We start from the raw sequence: 12,913 nt of genomic DNA on the forward strand, positions 1-12,913 counted from the left end.
AAGACTAATTATTCAATTATTCAAAACCTCAACTAAAACGTAGTAAACTGATTGATCATTCATCTTTGGTTTGTTCAGACCCCTCGCAAATCTAGGACTCCGTCAGCTACAGGTAAAAAATGACCATGTCCAAAAGTACTAACAACCACAAACATTAAAAATATAGCCGCAAGCGGCGATTGGCGGGTTCACACACAAATAGGCATATTTTGGCCTCAATAGGCAAAAGGAAGCCCAAAAGGTCCTTTAGACCTAAAAGTGAAAAGAAGCTGTTTGGGTTTGGCCAGTGTGTGCTCTACAGATAGTGTGTGATGACATCTGCGTGTGTCAGAAAGGGAGACACAGAAATACCACATCTGGCTAGGGCTGCATCTATGTGAACAATATAGGAAGGCCTATATTGTGTCTATACATGATTGGGCCTGTATATTACAGACAGAGAGAGATTGAGGGTGCCAGAGACTATGCTTTGTTAATTCACTCCTTGCACACCTTGCACGCCTAACATGACTGCCCGTGTATTCAAAGTATGAATGTAGTCTGCAAAGCCTGGCATTACATGACTGACATGACTGGCATGACTGACATAACTGATATGACTGAAATGACATCACTGGCATGATGAACAAAAGTAATATGACTGATATGACTGACATAACTGGAATGAGTGACATGACTGGCATGACTGTAATGACATGACTGATATGACTGACATGACTTATGTCTGACATGACTGGACTGACATGACTGATATGACTGGACTGAAATGACTGACATGACTGGACTGACATGACTGTTATGACTGGACAGATATGCATACAAACTATACATACATTTAGGTAGAAGTGTGTGTGTGTGTGTGTGTGTGTGTGGTAGTGTATGTACTGAAACTATGACAACATATACTAATACATACATACATAAGTATACATAGAAACTATACATACATATAGGTATAAAGGTGTGTGTGTCTGTGTGTTTGTGTGAGAGAGAGACAAAAAAGAAGCCAAATATCAGTTTGTATGAGCATGTGTTAGTCACTGAGATATGGGTGGGTATGGCTAGGGAAGTGTCATTGTGAATGCTATAGGAAGGCCTGCTTGTGCCTGTATGTGTGTGTGCCTGGTTAATAGACACAGAGAGATCTAGGTAGCCAGAGCAATGTTTACTTAGGGCACAGAGATGGGAGGGGGAATGTGGGTGAGAGTGTGATAGAGACTGAGTGTGTGAGTTTCAGCTTGCGTGCGTGTGAGAAGGAGAAGGTGACAGAGGGACTTTACATGCATTCTTATGCATTGTATATAATACTGCACTGTAGAGCCATACGATAACCGATTTAGATGAAACTTGACAAATTTGTTCAGGATGGGATTCTGAATGGGCTTGTGCATTTTGGTCAGAATTGGGTAAAATATGAAAGAGCTTTAAGAATATGAATATTATATGTATCGATGCTGTCTATTAAAAAAATATTTAGCAGGTATAAGTGTCCTCAAATTCAAAATCTTTGGATTGTTTTTTGATTTCACACTCTGTAGAGTATTATAAGACTTTGCTTGACATGATAGTATGAAAATCCTAGGAGGAGTATGAAAAATGATGATTTCAAACTATTATTAACTGTAAATAAACTGTGCATTTTTTAATAGGACATGTAATGGGAAAGTTGTTCGCACTACTGCAAGGAATCAAAAGAGTCCAATTGCATGTTCCCAAGTGGAATTATGTAGGGGATACACTTGCTTTTTTTGCAATAGCGCCCCCCAGTGGCCAATCGACACCCGGCTGGATTATGTCATAGGGGGCGTGCACTTGTCCACACCCAAGAGGTTTCGTGCAGATCGACCAATGGTAAGCCTGTCAAACGCGTGCCGATCACTGATTGGCCGATTACGTCAGCCATTTTGGAAGTATGGCATGTCTGCTTTAGGACCTGGTTTCCAGAGGCCCATAGATGATGTCTGTCAAGTTTCATGTGGATCGGCCAATCTGAGTGCATGGGGCAAATTTTTGCATGTTATAGCGCCCCCTAGCAGGTGAGGTATGGCAACCACTGCGAGCTGCCCCAGACCCTCACACGGAAGCTGTCTGTGAAGTGCCATCTCATTACATGCAAGTTTTCTTAAGTTAGAGTTCCATTTGTGCAAAATTTACTATTGAATTTACGCCCCCTCATTTGATTGGCTTATACTGACTAGGTAGTGAAGAAATTAGCATTTTTGTTGGATACATTTTAAAGTTCAGACTCTTCTGAACGTTTTGATACCACATATGTGCACGTATGTGAAAAATCCAGGGACTAGTTCGCGCTCAAAGATGTGTGTGATTTTGCACATTATGCAAATTAACTCGAAATCTAAGTGGGCGGAGCTTAATGGTTGTATATTAATTGTCCTATTGAATTTAGTCAAGGAATGCATAGGAACTGGAATTTTGGTTCTAGGACCTACGGTGTAGGAGATATGGACAAAAAGTCAATATGGTCTGCTATAGCGCCACCATCAGGCCAATTTGGGGTCCCTGTATGGGAATCTGGTCCTTGGAGGTAACTGAACCTTTTTGCCAAGATTGGGTTTTCTAGGCATTACGGTCTAGGCTGCACGATGCATTTTATGTCAAAAAATGGGCAAAAGAATAAGAAAAATAAGAAAAAATATAGCCGCAAGCGGCGATTGGCGGGTTCACACAAAAAAAGGCAAAAAAGCCCAAAGGGTCTTTTAGACCAACAAGTGATATGAAGCTACTTCAGTCCAAAAAATGGACAGATAATGTAATTTGCAAAAAATTATTCAACTGAGACAATAAAGGCCCAAAAGATCAAAACAAAATGTATTGGCAAAATGATTCAGATCATAGAAGTTAATCAAATGCTGTGATTAGCTTTGTATGTGTGTGTTTGTGTGTTTTTTCATGTATGCATTAAGGGCTTTGTTGGTTGGCTTGAGCCAATGAATACAGCTGAAGTAGAATTTTGTTTCTAGGCCATACAGTGTGGAAGATATATGCAAAATAATTCAGACCATACAACTAAATCAAATGCTGAGATTAGGTTAAAAGCACTGACCCAGGGGCCTAGTCAAATAAATATACCTTTGGCTGAATTTGTCAGAAGTTGTGAACATAGCAGCAGGAGAGCTCTTGTTAATGCCCCACATGTAAACCCCACTCTTTAACCCTTTTCATTTAGCTGACAAAATCTGTCACATGTGAATCTCAAACAAACCAAAGAGTGATGGTTTACTATACAATAAAATAACACAAATATTGTTATCTTTGCCTGTTCATGATGTTCTCATCCCTACCTACTCTGACATGTTCTCACTGTTGTGCCCATAGTAGGGAGGCCACTAGGAATGTGTATCTAACAAGACTTTGATGATAAGTAAAGCATGCAGTTATATAGAGGTTGTGTGTGAAATGTGAATTACATATCTCTGTCCTCTCTTATGTCATTTCAGGATGTATAGAGGGCATGAGTTGAGAGTGTGGATGGAAAAGTGAAGCTAAATATCAGTTAGTGTGTTGGAAATGGCTAGAGAAATGTATATATGAAGCATATAGGAAGTCCTGTGTGAGGGTGTGTGGAAAAAAAGAAGCTAAATATCTGTATATTAGTCACTGGGTAATTGGTAGTAATGGCTAGAATTAGTGTGTATGTAAAACCTATAGGCCAGAGAGGCCTTTGTTTTTGTGAGTGCATGTAAAAGAGAGAGAGGGAGGAGGGAGAGCCCAAGGGTTGTAAAATGTTAGAAGGATGGGGGAGTGGAGGAGGGGGGCAGCGTGTGCGAGAATGGCACGTGTGTGTGGGCTGAGCAGCTCTCGTCTTCTCCCTGCACAGCTCAGTATGGAAAATGAAAATATTCACTGTAGAGCTGTTTGTGGACGGATTTGGCTCAAAATTGGCACATCACACCACAATGGTCATGTGAATGTGGATGTCAATTTTCATAACAATCAGACATACTATGGCGTAGTTATTGAACTGTGAATTTGATGTGTTATGATGGTAGCATTGTGATGCATATGAAAAATATTAATTTGTGAAAACCTTAGGATTTTTTCCCTAATCTTAGCATTTCAGAGTCTGCTGAGTATTACAAGGTGTGATTTAAAGGTAATGGAGTTAAAATGCTAGGACTAGTATGAAAATGACAAGTTATATATATTTGATAATAGTGAAAAAGTGGTACATTTTTGCAAAACACATGTAATTAGAAAGTTGCTAGGAATTCTGCATACAATCATATGAGTGCAAGCATTTCTTGATAAGTGAAAATATGTAGGAGAAATTCTGGATTTTCTAGTATAGCGCCACCTAGTGGTGCAATTCCCTTCTAACATGAGTATGGCTTAGAGGGTGTGTACATGAACATACCATGTCAGTTTCATGTGTATGAACCTATGGTAAGTCTGTCAAATGGCCAATTAATTCAAATAAAAATTAATTAGCTCATGGCGGCCATGTTTTTTGAGTGATGATGTCATCCATGTGTGCCTTGATACCACTTGGGCCCCTGATGATGCGAGTAAAGTTTTGGCTTGATGTGACTAATGGTTTCTGAGATACAGTTTTTCCCATGTTATAGCGCCCCCTATTGGACAATCATGGCCAGCTTTGACCTGTGACCTTTGAATCATGTGCTCTAACAACTGATAAATTTCCATGAAGACTGGTCAAAGCATTGCTGAGATATAGCTGCTGAAGTCAATTTGGCCACGCCTCAGAGCTATTGATTGACATGTGACAACCAGACTGTATACCCATGTCACAGTTTTGTTGATATTCCTTGATAATGAGATTCTTGTGAATATTTTGACACCAAGATTTTGGTGATCAGATGAAAAACCAGGGACTAGTATAAAAAAGTAGGTTTTGCATATTATGCAAATTAGCAAAAAATCTAAGTAGGCGGAGCTTAATGGTTCTTGAGGCTTTTTTGTTTGTCTGGAGCCAAGGAATGCACCTGAAGTGGAATTTTGTTTCTAGGACCTTCGGGGTGGGAGATATGAACCCAAACGCAAAATGCTGCGCTATAGCGCCACCATCAGGCCAATTTGGGTGTCTGTACTTTAGCACGGTCCCGCAAACAGACTACACCAGTCTGCCAAGTTTGGTCTTCCTGGGCCTTACGGTCTAGGCTGCAGTATGCGTTTTATGCGGAGAAAAATAATAATAAATATAGCCGCAAGCGGCAATTGGCGGGTTCACACACGAATAGGCCACTTGGCTTCAATAGGCAATAGACCCAATAGGTCCTTTAGACCCAAAAGAAGCTGTTTGAGTGGAAAAAATGCACAAATAAATCAATGTGCAATAAAAGGTTCAATTGGGGCACTAAAGGCCCAAAAGGATCAAAATAATGTGTATTGGGAAATTGAGTCAGATCACAGAACTAAATCACATGCTGAGATCAGCTTTGTGTGTGTTTGTGTGGTGTTTCATGTGAGCAATAGTTTTCAGTCCGTTCCGATGTTTGGCCACTAGATGGAGCCCAAGTACCACCATACTGATATCTCATTAATCTCAGTAATGCAATATGACATTTTGGTGAATTAAAAGGTTCATTTCTGGTCAGGCAGTGCACTTTTTGTTATAAGATGCAATTGCAATGTTATAGAACTTATTGATCTGGATCATACAAGACCAATTACTTGTCTGTATTCTGCATAACAAGATTGCAGCATGAGTTTTTATGTTTTCTTAGGTTTTGGGGTACTGTAGCGCCCCCGACAGGCCAATTTGAACCAAACTTGGCATACCTCACAAGGACTTCAGGATATAAAAGCCTTTCAAATTGGGAGTTGATTGCATACATGGTTTATGAGTTATAGCAATATAGGTCATATATGGCATGGCCACAATGATATAATGGGAAAATGGACCAATCAGATAAATAAAAATCCAACATTTTTTTAATCAGTTTTTACCTACAGAGTCTACTGATTATGCTCATAGCAATTTTTCCATAATTGGATCAAATTCCTATGACTAGTTTGTAAATAGCTATTTTCAAACAATAGATGAATGTGACAAAAGTATGCATTTTTTAATAGGACTTGTAATTGCAAAGTTGTCAGGTCTACTGCAAGGAATAAAAAGAAACAAGTTGCATGTTCCTAAGTGAAAATTTGGAGGAGTTATGCATGATTTTCACAAATAGCGCCACCTAGTGGCCAAATGTTTTAAAACTGCACAGCATGACACATAGTCCTGGGATATGCACAGTGGTGAGGTTTCATGTTGTTTGGCCAATGGTAAGTCTGTCAAATGGCCAATTAATTCAAATAAAAATTAATTGGCTCATGGCGGCCATGTTTTTTGAGTGATGATGTCATCATTGTGTGTCTTGATATCACTTGGGCCCCTGATGATGCCTGTAAAGTTTTGGCTTGATGTGACTAATGGTTTCTGAGATACAGTTTTTCCCATGTTATAGCGCCCCCTATTGGACAATCGTGGCCAGCTTTGACCTATGACCTCGGAGTCATGTGCCCTAACCACTGTTAAAATTTTATGAAGATCCGTCAAGGCGTTGCTGAGATATGGCTGTTTAAGTAAATTTGGCCACGCCTCGGAGCTATTGATTGACATGTGACAACCAGACTGTATGCAAATCTCAAAATGTTTTTAAGCAACTTTGATAATGAGATTCTCCTGAATATTTTGACACCAAGGTTGAAGAAATCCGATGAAAAACCAGGGACTAGTATAAAAAAGTAGGTTTTGCATATTATGCAAATTAGCAAAAAATCTAAGTAGGCGGAGCTTAATGGTTCTTGAGGCTTTTTTGTTTGGCTTGAGCCAAGGAATCCCTCAGAAGTGGAATTTTGTTTCTAGGCCCTACGGTTTGGGAGATATGGACCAAAACGCAAAATGGTGCGCTATAGCGCCACCATCAGGCCAATGTGGGTCCCTGTCTCTATTTCTCTCATTGCACACCTGCTGCACCTTGCTGCCAAGTTTGGTCTTTCTGGGCCTTACGGTTTAGGCTGCAGTATGCGTTTTACAGGGGGAAAAATAATAATAAATATAGCCGCAAGCGGCAATTGGCGGGTTCACACACGAATAGGCCACTTGGCTTCAATAGGCAATAGACCCAATAGGTCCTTTAGACCCAAAAGAAGCTGTTTGAGTGGAAAAAATGCACAAATAAATCAATGTGCAAAAAAATTTTCAATTGGGGCACTAAAGGCCCAAAAGGATCAAAATAATGTGTATTGGCAAAATGATTCAAATCACAGAACTAAATCACATGCTGAGATCAGCTTTGTGTGTGTGTTTGTGTGGTGTTTCATGTGAGCAATAGTTTTCAGTCCGTTCTGATGTTTGGCCACTAGATGGAGCCCAAGTACCACCATACTGATATCTCATTAATCTCAGTAATGCAATATGACATTTTGGTGAATTAAAAGGTTCATTTCTGGTCAGGCAGTGCACTTTTTGTTATAAGATGCAATTGCAATGTTATAGAACTTATTGATCTGGATCATACAAGACCAATTACTTGTCTGTATTCTGCATAACAAGATTGCAGCATGAGTTTTTATGTTTTCTTAGGTTTTTGGGTACTGTAGCGCCCCCGACAGGCCAATTTGAACCAAACTTGGCATACCTCACAAGGACTTCAGGATATAAAAGCCTTTCAAATTGGGAGTTGATTGCATACATGGTTTATGAGTTATAGCAATATAGGTCATATATGGCATGGCCACAATGATATAATGGGAAAATGGACCAATCAGATAAATAAAAATCCAACATTTTTTTAATCAGTTTTTACCTACAGAGTCTACTGATTATGCTCATAGCAATTTTTCCATAATTGGATCAAATTCCTATGACTAGTTTGTAAATAGCTATTTTCAAACAATAGATGAATGTGACAAAAGTATGCATTTTTTAATAGGACTTGTAATTGCAAAGTTGTCAGGTCTACTGCAAGGAATAAAAAGAAACAAGTTGCATGTTCCTAAGTGAAAATTTGGAGGAGTTATGCATGATTTTCACAAATAGCGCCACCTAGTGGCCAAATGTTTTAAAACTGCACAGCATGACACATAGTCCTGGGATATGCACAGTGGTGAGGTTTCATGTTGTTTGGCCAATGGTAAGTCTGTCAAATGGCCAATTAATTCAAATAAAAATTAATTGGCTCATGGCGGCCATGTTTTTTGAGTGATGATGTCATCATTGCGTGTCTTGATATCACTTGGGCCCCTGATGATGCCTGTAAAGTTTTGGCTTGATGTGACTAATGGTTTCTGAGATACAGTTTTTCCCATGTTATAGCGCCCCCTATTGGACAATCGTGGCCAGCTTTGACGTATGACCTCGTAGTCATGTGCCCTAACAACAGTTAAAATTTTATGAAGATCGGTCAAAGCGTTGCTGAGATATGGCTGTTTAAGTAAATTTGGCCACGCCTTGGAGCTATTGATTGACATGTGACAACCAGACTGTATGCAAATCTCAAAATGTTTTTAAGCAACTTTGATAATGAGACTCTCCTGAATATTTTGACACCAAGGTTGTGGTGATCGGATGAAAAACCAGGGACTAGTACAAAAAAGTAGGTTTTGCATATTATGCAAATTAGCAAAAAATCTAAGTAGGCGGAGCTTAATGGTTCTTGAGGCTTTTTTGTTTGGCTTGAGCCAAGGAATCCATCAGAAGTGGAATTTTGTTTCTAGGCCCTACGGTTTGGGAGATATGGACCAAAACGCAAAATGGTGCGCTATAGCGCCACCATCAGGCCAATGTGGGTCCCTGTCTCTATTTCTCTCATTGCACACCTGCTGCACCTTGCTGGCAAGTTTGGTCTTTCTGGGCCTTACGGTTTAGGCTGCAGTATGCGTTTTACAGGGGGAAAAATAATAATAATAATAATAATAATAATAATAAGAAAAATCTCAGCAATTACAATAGGTTTCCCACACTACGTGTGTGAACCCTAATAATAATAAGAAAAATCTCAGCAATTACAATAGGTTTCCCACACTACGTGTGTGAACCCTAAATATAGCCGCAAGCGGCAATTGGCGGGTTCACACACGAATAGGCCACTTGGCTTCAATAGGCAATAGACCCAATAGGTCCTTTAGACCCAAAAGAAGCTGTTTGAGTGGAAAAAATGCACAAATAAATCAATGTGCAAAAAAATGTTCAATTGGGGCACTAAAGGCCCAAAAGGATCAAAATAATGTGTATTGGCAAAATGATTCAAATCACAGAACTAAATCACATGCTGAGATCAGCTTTGTGTGTGTGTTTGTGTGGTATTTCATGTGAGAAATAGTTTTCAGTCCGTTCCGATGTTTGGCCACTAGATGGAGCCCAAGTACTACCATACTGATATCTCATTAATCTCAGTAATGCAATATGACATTTTGGTGAATTAAAAGGTTCATTTCTGGTCAGGCAGTGCACTTTTTGTTATAAGATGCAATTGCAATGTTATAGAACTTATTGATCTGGACAATACAAGACCAATTACTTGTCTGTATTCTGCATAACAAGATTGCAGCATGAGTTTTTATGTTTTCTTAGGTTTTTGGGTACTGTAGCGCCCCCGACAGGCCAATTTGGACCAAACTTGGCGTACCTCACAAGGACTTCAGGATATAAAAGCCTTTCAAATTGGGAATTGATTGCATACATGGTTTATGAGTTATAGCAATATAGGTCATATATGGCATGGCCACAATGATATAATGGGAAAATGGACCAATCAGAAAAATAAAAATCCAACATTTTTTTACTCAGTTTTTACCTACAGAGTCTACTGATTATGCTCATAGCAATTTTTCCATAATTGGATCAAATTCCTATGACTAGTTTGTAAAAAGCTATTTTCAAACAATAGATGAATGTGACAAAAGTATGCATTTTTTAATAGGACTTGTAATTGCAAATTTGTCAGGTCTACTGCAAGGAATAAAATGAAACAAGCTGCATGTTCCTAAGTGAAAATTTGGAGGAGTTATGCATGATTTTCACAAATAGCGCCACCTAGTGGCCATATGTTTTAAAACTGCACAGCATGACACATAGTCCTGAGATATGCACAGTGGTGAGGTTTCATGTTGTTTGGCCAATGGTAAGTCTGTCAAATGGCCAATTATTTCAAATAAAAATTAATTGGCTCATGGCGGCCATGTTTTTTGAGTGATGATGTCATCATTGTGTGTCTTGATATCACTTGGGCCCCTGATGATGCCTGTAAAGTTTTGGCTTGATGTGACTAATGGTTTCTGAGATACAGTTTTTCCCATGTTATAGCGCCCCCTATTGGACAATCGAGGCCAGCTTTGACCTGTGACCTCGGAGTCATGTGCCCTAACAACTGTTAAAATTTTATGAAGATCCGTCAAAGCGTTGCTGAGATATGGCTGTTTAAGTAAATTTGGCCACGCCTTGGATCTATTGATTGACATGTGACAACCAGACTGTATGCAAATCTCAAAATGTTTTTAAGCAACTTTGATAATGAGATTCTCCTGAATATTTTGACACCAAGGTTGTGGTGATCCGATGAAAAACCAAGGAGTAGTAGGAAAAAGTAGGTTTTGCATATTATGCAAATTAGCAAAAAATCTAAGTAGGCGGAGCTTAATGGTTCTTGAGGCTTTTTTGTTTGTCTGGAGCCAAGGAATGCACCTGAAGTGGAATTTTGTTTCTAGGACCTACGGGGTGGGAGATATGAACCCAAACGCAAAATGCTGCGCTATAGCGCCACCATCAGGCCAATTTGGGTGTCTGTACTTAAGCACGGTCCCGCAAACAGACTACACCAGTCTGCCAAGTTTGGTCTCCCTGGGCCTTACGGTCTAGGCTGCAGTATGCGTTTTATGCGGAGAAAAATAATAATAATAATAAGAAAGAAAGAAAGAAGAAAAATCCTAACAATAACAATAGGTTTCCCACACTACGTGTGTGAACCCTAATAAGAAAGAAGAAAAATCCGAGCAATTACAATAGGTTTCCCACACTACGTGTGTGAACCCTAAATACCAGCAATTACAATAGGGTTCCCACACTATGTGTGTGTGAACCCTAATAAAGTAAGAGCCCCGTATATAGCGCATAAAACAGAACCCTCCACCCAGAACAGGCAGTAATCTACAATAAACCCGGTCCATTGACTAGTGTAAATATCCGCTACATCTATTAACTACTTCAATCATCAATCAAGTCGCTCCGTCTTCCCAGCGGATCAGATTACCATGACCTGTCCACGCAGAGCTTCAACACGTACGACAGAACCGGTTCATGGATCAACAGGAAACCGACACGTTCACCTACTACTACAAACAGCTCTTAACACTTTTAAATGCCGACCAGAAAACTTTAACTCACCAACCTTGCTGTTTCAGCTTCCAGGAGAGCACCAAAGCCCATTCTTCCGCGAATCACACCAGCCGAACATCACCCGAACCGATACGCACCCGACTCGCTGATCCACATGAACGCTGCTGGGTCCAAGACACCTGTGCTGCAGCACCTAGTGTCCGCTGGGTCCTAAAACCTCCCTCTGTCTACTCAACCCAATACTTATCGGGTCTTACCCCCACATGAGTATTGTAAAACCATACTTAAGTATCTCAGTGAAAGGGTCCTATTAACAATGTAACAATGATCTTCCTTCTTTTCTGTAATGGTATTCTTAAAATGAATTATGTCTGTAATCTTCTTGCATTTCAAACAAATTCTGTGTTTTGTTTATGTCATAGCTGTCTACGTCTGATAGTTTATAATTGATATTTATGTCAATAATGCCCCATGTACACTGACTGGCCATGACAGTAACATGTCCAGTTTCATGTACACACACATCCTCTGCCTTATCATTGACAAAATACTGTATTATACAATTCAGTATAATATAAAATGGATTCAATAATCCAGGTTCAGAAAGTAAAAGTTCTCACCAGGATTTTGCTCAAGATTGCTAGATTTTCTAATTAGTGCAATCCAGGTAAAATTAGTGGAATCAACACAATCCAGGAAGCCTGAGCAAAATCCTGGTGAGGACTTTTACTTTCTGAACCTGGATTATACACCTCTGCATAATATAATATACATATACATTCTTTGTCAGTTGTTTTGACCAGATATTATCTGAGTGGTAGGCGATTCTCATCACAGCCATGACACTGGCATGGAGGAAATATGGCTGTGTGTGTGTGTGTGTGTGTGTGTGTGTGTGTGTGTGTGTGTGTGTGGTGCAAGTGTACCAAACACCGCATGTGTTTTTTCATGTCAGTGTTAAAATGAATTAATTACTGCTAGGCTTTGCAGGCTCAAAAACAATAAAATTGACCACTGACAAAAAACTAGACGGCAGTCAACAAATCTTATGTGAGGACAGATACATTAAAGTCTCTTGATTGCACACCAAGTCATGTCAAATTCAAATTTATTTATATAGCGCTTTTTACAACACAAAGCAGTTGCCACAAAGCAGCTTTACAATCATATGGGTCCAGATCCCTAATGAGCAAACCAGAGGCGACAGTGGCAAGGAAAAACTCCCTATAGGGTGGGGATTAGGAAGAAACCTCGGGAGGACCATGAGAGTGGAGGTGCAGGACGTTAATAGGTGCAGGACGTTAACAGGTGCAGGCCTGGGAATCGCTGCAATATGAGATTTTCCGTGGGAATACATGAGATGATGATGGACTCCAGCCAGATTATTCAGAAAGGGAGTGGCAGACGTGTGGTAGAGTCTGAGGTAGAGGACATGTGGACTGTGGCATTACTCCAGTCTGGGATAAAGGACTGGGAACTGTTGCATGTATTGGGAACAGATTCAGTAAATTAAAGCTGTTTGATGTCATCATTTGTAAAATACTTTCCATTGCAAAGTGTGTATGTGTTGAGAAAGCATTACAGAGCAAAATAGACGAAATTCAT

This window comes from Brachyhypopomus gauderio, unplaced genomic scaffold (genome assembly GCF_052324685.1).
Source record: "Brachyhypopomus gauderio isolate BG-103 unplaced genomic scaffold, BGAUD_0.2 sc64, whole genome shotgun sequence".
Taxonomy (NCBI): Eukaryota; Metazoa; Chordata; class Actinopteri; order Gymnotiformes; family Hypopomidae; genus Brachyhypopomus; species Brachyhypopomus gauderio.